This window comes from Eucalyptus grandis, chromosome 4 (genome assembly GCF_016545825.1).
Source record: "Eucalyptus grandis isolate ANBG69807.140 chromosome 4, ASM1654582v1, whole genome shotgun sequence".
NCBI classification, from domain to species: domain Eukaryota; kingdom Viridiplantae; phylum Streptophyta; class Magnoliopsida; order Myrtales; family Myrtaceae; genus Eucalyptus; species Eucalyptus grandis.
The window spans coordinates 35,600,138-35,610,029 of record NC_052615.1 but is presented as its reverse complement, the minus strand read 5'-3'; the positions used below and the strand labels follow the sequence as shown (position 1 = coordinate 35,610,029).

Sequence of the window (9,892 nt, the reverse complement as noted above, 5' to 3'; positions counted from 1 at the left end):
CTAATGGGGCTGATTTTTGAGTTTGGCCTTCCATATGAGAGCCAACTCGGAGAGTGCTCTCGTGGAGGACCCGTCTTCACCGAGCACTTTGGCCGCCGCGTCCTCGAGTTCCTTCATGTGATTCCGAATCCTTTTCCCTTCTTCGCCTCTCATCAGACGCTTCACGACCTTGGGGATCTCATCCCTCCCCACCAGCCTGCTCTCTGGGTCGGCACTTGGCCTCAGCGCCACCTTGATGTCCTGGGTCAGCATGCACGCATTCATCCTCTGATCGGCGAAGAGCGGCAAGGCGATGAGCGGCACACCATTGAGCATGCTTTCAAGGGTTGAGTTCCAGCCGCAATGGGTGAGGAACCCGCCTATCGAGCTATGGGCTAGGACTTGGGCCTGTGGCGCCCACGATGACACCACCAAGCCCCTACCCTTGGTCCTCTTTAAAAAGCCTTTGGGCAAAAACTCGAATGGCTCGTTTTGGCTGTCCCCGGCGAGGTATGCAGCCTCGGCCGCTATGTCATTAGGGGTCCTCATCACCCACAAGAACATGTGTCGCTCATCTCCAATCTCAGAGCCAGCTCTTGAATCTGGTCGTACGAGAGTGTCCCACCACTCCCGAACGACACATACAGGACCAAACATTTTGGCTGTTCGTCCAACCACTTTAAATAGTCCGAGCCGTCGGACTTACTACTCTGCTCCATCTTCACCAGTGGTCCGACTGGGTAGACCGGCGACTTCCCGGGCTCTTCCTTTCGCAGGTACTCAATCACCTTTGGCTCGAGATCCTCGAAGCTATTCAGTAGGATCCCCTTGGCCAGCCTGCACCGCCTGGCGTGGTGGAGGACCCACTTGCAGGCGTCGTTGTGGCAGTCATGGACTGGCTTGAGCAGGTCCCTCCCGTGGACAGGTATGCAGCCGGGTATCTTCACCGGCTCGGGTAGATCCTGATGGATTTATGAGATGGGCTTAAGGCCCATCCGCCCATGCTGGGCCCAAAAGGCCCGGCCCACGGGAATAGGGCCCGTGGAGGGGGAAGGTATAAAAGGGAGGAGAGAGAGAGATGACACTGGAACAAAACGCACGTACGTCTCTCTTTCTTTTCAACGTTCTCTCTCTCCCTAAGAAAGAATAGTACGCTTAAGGCGACGCCGGTTTCCCTTTTCAAGGCGAATTGACATCATCGGATCAGAATTTCTTCCTCGATCTTCAGCATTGGTGTCTAATCTATGGCTAACAAGGTACGCTCGAATCCGTGGTGTGCTTTACAATCGGTGATACGTGTTTTCCCGGGCTTCGTCTTCCGCATCGATTTAGGGGTTCGATTTAGTGTCGAATCCGCTTTTCGGGGATCAGTCATTCCCAACATTGGTATCAGAGCCCTAGTTCACGTTTTTCCCGATCAATTTGATGTTTTTTGCTTGTTTTTTCGCGAAAACCTTCGGCCGTACGGATCGGGGCAAAAATCCCGACACCCAAGCGCTGTTTGGCCATTTTTATGAGTTTTCGTAAGTCGAAATTGAATTCTGAAAGTATTGGGTGAAAGACGTCGTCGAGACGAGTCCGGCGACATGTTGTGCGTCGCCGGCGCGCCGCACGCGCCCACACGCGCGGCCACAAGCCGCTGCGCGTGGCGCGCCGCGCGTGGGCGCCACGCGCCCGCTGGCAATGGCCAGCGCGTGCGCCACACGCGCCGGTGACGAACCGACACATGCGCGCCGGCGACCGGCGAAACGGCACGCGCCGGTCCGCAGACCGACGCGTGCTGACATCACGTGATGACGTCACCGTGACGTCATCCAACGGTCGGTAACCGCTCGGATGACGTCACCGATGACGTCATCGCCGACGACGTTCGCTGGCGGTCACCGGCCGGCGACCCGACCCGAACCGCGACTCCCGCACGCGCGCATGCCGCGCAAAGACGTGCCGGTGACGTCGCGTGACGTCATCCACGCACACGCGCGGCACGTGCGGGCGGTTCGCCCGTACCCGGCCCGACCGGTCCGCCCGGTCCGACCGGTCCGCCCGGTCCGTCCGGCGACCGGCGACCGTTGACCGACCGTTGACTTTGACCGTTGACCGTTGACCCGAAAAAAAAAAAAGGAATTTGTTTCTTTTTTTTTCAATTATATCTGTGTGGGTTGTAGGTAATCCATTTTTATTCTGCATTTGTTGCATGAATCATGGAAATTTATGTATTTTCCATTTTGTTTATTATGGATTATAAGTGATTCATTTTAGTTCGCATTTGTTGCGGGAACTATGATGCGTTATGCACGGATACACCGCAATCCCAAGAACGGACGAAGGAAGAGCTAGACTGAAAAGGCTGATGAAAGAGTTAGATGATTATCGGTGGCTTGATGGTGATTTAGTATCACACATGGTCAAGGTCAATCAGATGATACAGGAAATCATCTGAAATGGTTATCTTATGCCGGACTTTGAGAAGGTGCCGGCTTTGATGAACACTCTTCCACCTGAATGGCAAGCAGTGTTAGATCGGCTATGGGAGGTCAACGTGGTCCGGATTACAAAGGGGGCTAGTGGAAGCTTTTGTAAGAGAGTACTATAGGATTGAGTTGGCCAAAACTTCAACCCTTAGATTGAGCACCATACGGCGCAGAGTGAATGCGCCTTGGTGGCGACATGAGAGCTCTCCAAAAGTTTTTCCATGGTTGGCAAATGTACCTTCAATTTTCTCAGATGTTTTGACTAATAGATTAGAAGGGACATTCCCTAATTATTTCTTAGATTAATTGTGAGAGTTTTTATGGATGTAAATATCTCTTTCCATGTTGATATTTTTCTTTGTATATATTGCTTAGTGTAATGTATAGTTGTATTATGTGAAAGCACTATTATTCTATTGGATGTTAGATAATATTTGCTTTCCGTTACTGCTGATTGCTGTGGGTAATTAGTTGTGGGTAGTTTAGAAGTTTTTGTAGCTTCATAGAATTGATTTTGCATATGACAATCATATTAATGATAGTTTTAAGTTAGGATTTTGGAGGATGATTGGAAACATAGTGACCTTTTGATTCTAAAGCTTTACTTGAAATTATTCATTGATATGATGGGTCTATATAAAATAGGGATGCATAAATGATAGGCATTAATTATTCGTGCATGTATGTCGATGTGTTCGGATCGATGTTTTCAGCAACTAAGAACGTTATTGCTGATATGAACGGCAACAATTGTGAAATATTGAATATGAAGATTCAATATGTGCTGGAAAAGCAAGAAGCACTAGAAGCTCTTGACCATGTTATGGAAGATCTTATAAATGATGTGCGCCACTTTGAGCTAGCTAAGGATCGACTAACAACATTTGAGCAGAAAATAGATATTTGCAATGCTGGTTCTAGCTTAGAAAAGGCTTTGTGCTCTAAGCGCAAGCGTATTGATTCGTTCAATATGTGGGAATGCAAAGGATCGAGTCCTTATTGCAAAAAAAAAAAAAAAAAAAAATCAAGAGTTAACAAACACAAGAGAGGAAAATGTCCTCAAGTAAAGAAAATGTCAAGGGTGAGGTGTTACAATTGTGACAAGAGAGGTCACTATGCTCGCAACTGTTGTGAGCAAAAAAAAAAGATAAACACCTCTTGCACATTTAAGAACTTTGCTTATGTGTCAAGTTCTGCATTATAGGATGAATCCAATCCTTTGTGGAATGTAGATTCAGGAGCGACAGACCATGTAGCAAAGGATAGAGGATCCTTCATGGAATTCCGACGATACCAATTGGAACTAAGTGGATCTATATTGGAAATAACTCCAGAGCTGAAGTTAAAGGGATTGGCACCTACCAATTGAACATGCATGGTGGACGCATCTTGATGTTCTATATGCTCTAGAGATTCGTCGAAATTTAAGTGTCTGTTTTTTGGTGTTGGTCAAGCTTGGTTTTTATATGAACTTCCATAATAGAGGTGTAGATTTGTGTTTAGATATAAACTACTATGGTTGTGGTCACTTACTGAATGGTTTTATTGTACTAAATGTTGAATGTGATGATGTCAATATGTTATTCCATTGTTTCACGTCTTCTACCTTATATGATAATGATGTGAATATGGTGGCATGCTAGACTTGGTCATATGGGCCAACAACATATGAATAGACTAGCCAAAGAGGGCTTGTTGGGCAATATTGAATAAGTCGATTTGTCCATATGTAAGCATTGCTTAGAAGGGAAAACGACAAGGAAACCATTTGGAAAAGGTAAAAGAGCTGACGTTCCTCTGCATTTAATCCATTTGGACGTATGTGGTTCAATGAATGTGAGAGGAATGCAAGGGGCTGTTTATTTCATCACTTTTTTTTTATAGATGATTATACTCGAGTCGGATATGTCTATTTGATTTCTCATAAATCTGAAGCATAAGTTGTTTCAAAAGGTTTATGAACTTGGAAGAAAATCAATTAGAGAAGAAAATAAAAGTATTGAGATCTGATCGAGGTCGAGAATATTTATCTGATGAGTTCAGAAAATAATGTGATGAAAAGGAATAGAAATACAATTGTCTATTCCATATACTCCTCAACAAAATGGTGTTGCGAGAGAGAAGAAACGAACCCTACTTTGGAAATGGTTAGGTCCATGATGGCGTATGCTAACTTACATATCACTTTTTTTTGAAGTGATGCGTTGTTAACTGCTACCTAAATACTTAACCGGGTGCCTTCCAAATCAGTTAGTTCCACTCCATATGAGTTATGGATAGGTAGAAACCGGACTTAAGTTTACTTAAGCCATGGGGTTATGCTACCTATACTCATATGTTCTCTCACAAGTTTGGGAAATTGAGTCCCAGATAAAAGTAGAGTATTTTAATGAGATACTCCGAACACTCGAAAGGGTAAGTGTTCATAGGTGAGCAAGAAAGTGGGAGAATAACTGAATTTTGAATCACAGGATGTCACATTCTTAGTGGATGAATTTCCTAAGAAGGGCGAAATAAGGGAAGATTACTTCCTATTTGAAACCTTGGATCAAGATAATGATATTAATGGAGTTCATCCAAGTGGGAGTAATATGAGAAGTGATGAATTGAATTCAACTCATTCTCAATTACAACCACATGATGAGACAACATCATCATTATCTAATCCAAGTGGGAGCATAATGGGAAATGATGTGCTAAGTGTACAATCTTCCAAACGGCGAACAAGTTGCCAAAGTATTCCCCGTCGACGTTTTGACATTGAAGGGGAAACTTTTATGGTTGCTCCACAAGATGAGGATGAGCCAAGAAATATTAATGAGGCTCTTAATTGCCCTAATAAGGAAATATGGATTCATGCAATGAAAGAGGAAATTGAGTCAATGAAATCAAACCAAATCTGGGAACTGGTTGATCTTCCAAAAGGACGCAGAGCTATTGGGAACAAGTGGGTTCTCAAAATAAAGCGAAAGGCTGATGGCTCGATAGAAAGGCATAAGGCTCGCCTTGTGGCAAATGGGTATAATCAACAGAAAGGAATTGATTATGTAGAAACATTCTCTCCTGTAGTGAGATTTACCTTGATTCGCATAATTCTAGCAATAGTGTTTGGTATGGATCTTGAGTTACATCAAATGGATGTAAATACTGCTTTCCTCAATAGAGAATTAGAGGAAGAAATAAATATGGAACAACCTGTTGGTTTCATAGTAAAAGGCTAAGAAGAAAAGGTATGTCGACTTTGGGGGTCGATATATGGCCTTAAGCAGTCGTCAAGACAATGGTATATACGATTTCATAATGCCATAATAGCATATGACCTTACAATGATAGATGATGATCATTGTATATATATCAAAATATCCAATGATCAATTTGTGATCATATCATTACATGTTGATGATATACTAATTGCCGGAAGTAATATGGAGTTTATTCATACTGTCAAAAGTTGGTTGTCTTCCAACTTTGAGATGAATGATATGGGATTGTAAACCCATAAACACTCCTATTGCAAAAGGTGAAGGATTGAGCCATAGACTGTGTCCAAGGACTCCACAAGAGAAGGAACAAATGAAACATGTTCCTTATGCTAGTGCTGTTAAAAGCTTTATGTACGCTATGATGTGTACAAGACCTGACATATGTTATGTAGTTGGAATGGTGAGCAGATACCAATCCAATCCAGGTCAAGCACGTTGAAAAGCCGTTAAAAGAATACTAAGGTATCTAAAGGGGACTGCTGATTATATGCTGAGTTATTATGGAAGGATCTGTGACTCTAAGGCTATTCTGATGTTAATTTGGGAGGAGATTTAAATAAAAGGAAATCTACCTCTAGGTTTGTTCTCTTATCGAATAATGGCACCATGTGTTGGAGCAGTAAGAAACAAAAGTGTATAGCCTTGTCCACGATGGGAATTGAGTTCGTGGCATTATCAGCAGTAGTATAAGAAGGTGTTTGGCTTAAGAGATTTTTGGATCATTTAGGTGTTATTGAAAGTGCTGCAGATTCATTGTTGGTTAACTGTGATAGCCAAGCAGCAAAAGTGTACACCAAAGATCCAAAATATCATGGCAAGACCAAACATATAGATACCAAGTATAATTTCGTCATGGATATGATTGCACGAAAAGATGTGAACTTAGAGTACATACTACGCATAGAATGGTAGCAGATCCTATGACAAAGCCAGTACCTAGAGATGTGTTTTGTGGCCATATGAAATCTCTAGGACTGCGTAGAGGCTGATGTACTGAATATTGTAATTTCCCTAAGTGTTCACAATTTGATGAATTTGTGTTTTTTCATCATTAATGCCTATGAATCTTTGTTTGATCTTTATGCATCTTAATGCTCAGTGCATTACTTTAAGTTAAGAGAAGTATGTCAAACAGATATAAGATTAGCCCACTCACACGGGTAATCGCCTCTATTTACTGTGTGATAAATAGAGATGAGACTGTTTTTAAGCTTATTATCTAGGTGATAATCGAGAGTTCAAGCTTAAAACACGTATGTCGCCTTCACTAAGTGTTAAGATGAGGACATAATACTTATGATGTCCGAAAGTAAAATACCCCACATATTTTACTTTATCTGTCTAAGATGCCAGATGTGAGTTCTGATGATTTTTGTAAACGAGTAGATACGTGAACTCAAGTTAGACATTGGGTATGTCTGAACTATCATCTGTACAGTATTGAAAGGTGTAGACATAAGCTCCATGGGAAAGGAGTTGATACCGTAATACGTATTTCATACTACGTATTTCATACTACGTATGCATGAGACGACCAATAAGAGTGGCAAAAGTTTGATCTCAACTTTTTTATGTCGTGTGAGACTCTTGAGGAAAAGAGTTCCTCAATTTTTTAGTCCCCTCATGATTCTTACTTATTCTCAAGATTTCTATTTAGTGTTTGCTATCTTAGGATGTTGCCAATGGTCATGAGTTTGATTCGATCTAATGGGGCATTTCTAGAAAAGCAAGCTGAACTGAAATTGAGAGTTTGAAGGAAAGAGGAAGATCGATTTTGGAGAATCACATTGTAGTTTTGTATTCACCGGTTAACCAATTATGACTATCTTTGGGATAATCATAATTGTGAATACAATATATATATCATTGTTTAAAAGAGATCAAGAGAGATATAAATGTGATCGATCGATCTAGGGTACTGCATACTAAATCTACTCGGAGTGAAATGCCCATTATGAGCTGCTATATATTCCTAACAGATGTATAGCAACGAGCTCTCAAAGTATACTGGTCGCACGGATTATTCACCGGTATGAATGTTGAAGAGAGGAAAAGAGGATTCTGTTCGGCCCATCATGTTAAGTGAGAGTCTATGATGGATTTTCTCTGATGGGGATGAGTAGGGCTGTCCGCCCATGTTGGTTTTGGACCACCATGTGCGAGTGGGAGATGATGGATTTATGAGATGGGCTTAAGGCCCGTCCGCCCATGCTGGGCCCAAAAGGCCCGGCCCACGGGAATAGGGCCCGTGGAGGGGGAAGGTATAAAAGGGAGGAGAGAGAGAGATGACACTGGAAGGAACAAAACGCACGTACGTCTCTCTTTCTTTTCAACGTTCTCTCTCTCCCTAAGAAAGAACAGTACGCTTAAGGCGACGCCGGTTTCCCTTTTCAAGGCGAATTGACATCATCGGATCATAATTTCTTCCTCGATCTTCAGCATTGGTGTCTAATCTGTGGCTAACAAGGTACGCTCGAATCCGTGGTGTGCTTTACAATCGGTGATACGTGTTTTCCCGGGCTTCGTCTTCCGCATCGATTTAGGGGTTCGATTTAGTGTCGAATCCGCTTTTCGGGGATCAGTCATTCCCAACAGATCCCTATACTCACAAGAGACCGCTTCGTCCAGCGTCGGTAAGTGAAGGAACAGTGACAGGCACATGGCCGCGCCAGGGAAGAAAAGGAAGGGGGAGACGCTGAACTCCTCGGCCACGTTGAAGGCGTCGATGCCGAAGAAATCGACGATGAGGGCGACAAGCCTCGTGGACTTTTGTAGCCTCCACACCTCATTGCGGAGGGAGGGGAGGGAGCGCGCCAACATGAGGGCGATGATGGTCTCGATGTGGGTGGTCTCGGCGAGGAGGTCGTCCAAGGTGACAGGGGGCAGCAAGACGTGGGTGATGGAGGGAGGGAGGGAGCCGAGAAGCGACTGCTGGGCCTTGGATAGCGGGCCGTCATTGGGGATGATGAAGGTGACCGAGAAGCTGTGGCGGTGAACGAGCCGCTTTGCGAACTCAGCGAAAGCGGTGAAATGGCTTATGCCCGGTGATGGTACGATGGCTATGTGGGGTGTGGTCGAGAGCTGTTCCATGGTTGATGATGATGAGGAGCAAGTACTCTTGTTCTTGGAATTGCAAAAGCGATGAGGGGGCTTTTAATAGATGTTTTCTCGACAAAGTCTACATAAGCAAGGTATAAGTTTGGCAATCGATAGCATAGATTCTGCTGTAAGGCAGCAAATTATAGTAAGTTTTTCACCTAACTCTTCTACTTGGAAGGCTATCATATCTGTCTTATCCGATGGTAACTAAGGTTGAAACCCTGACGTAGTGTTTACCTTCATCACCGAATAGCCTCCTAATTCCCAATCAATATTTATCTTCCCAATGGCGGTGACATTAGAGGGTCTCCTACTCTAAGGCGGTTCTCCTACTTGTTTCTTTCCCTTGAGCCTTTTAAGGATTGTTGAATTCTTTGGTAATCGCGGTGGTTGGTCTGTTTTTTGCTCGAACTTTTCAGTGCTAAGTGAAGGAGTGCAATTCAATACTTCTTCGAGCCTTTGGTGCAGAAACATACAAACAAGAGATTGACTCCACGAGGGAGGCTAATATGTCATGTCTGCGAGAGAATGTCCTTTCTTTCTTTTCTTTTTTTTCTAATTGTATGATTTTTTTTCTTTTTTTTCCTTTTCCTTTCTTCCCCCCCCCCCTAATCAACTAATGGAACCAGAATCTTTATCCAGGCCCGGATCCCGGCCCTTGTTTGAGGCTGGTAAGGTCTACCCTTGCCAGATCCAATGAGCATGACCCTTGGTGACCATTGTCAAGGCAGAGACTAGCAAATGAAGAAAGAAAAGAAAAGGAAAAAGAAAAATAATATAAAACTGAAAAAATACTAAAAAAATTACAAAAGTTGTCTACACAGCACCGGTCATGTTATGTAGGATGGTTGCATTCACATCAGCGATTTTTGGTTGAAATAACTAAATTTACAAATTGTCTAAAGGTTTAAAACTAAATTGGCAAATAGTCTAAAAGTTTAGGATTAAATTAACAAAATTGGAAGGTTTAAGATTAAATTGATAGTCGTACAAGGTTTAGGATTTTATTTTATTTTTTGAAATTATGAGAACTTAGTTCATTAAGGGATACTTTTGCTAATAATTTTATGTGTTTCTAAG

General features: G+C 43.1%; 1 pseudogene; it reads right to left on the bottom strand.

Annotated features, from left to right (window-relative positions):
- LOC120292642 lies at nt 1-8,823 on the bottom strand (annotated as a pseudogene).
- Nucleotides 8,824-9,892: the final 1,069 nt, after the last annotated feature.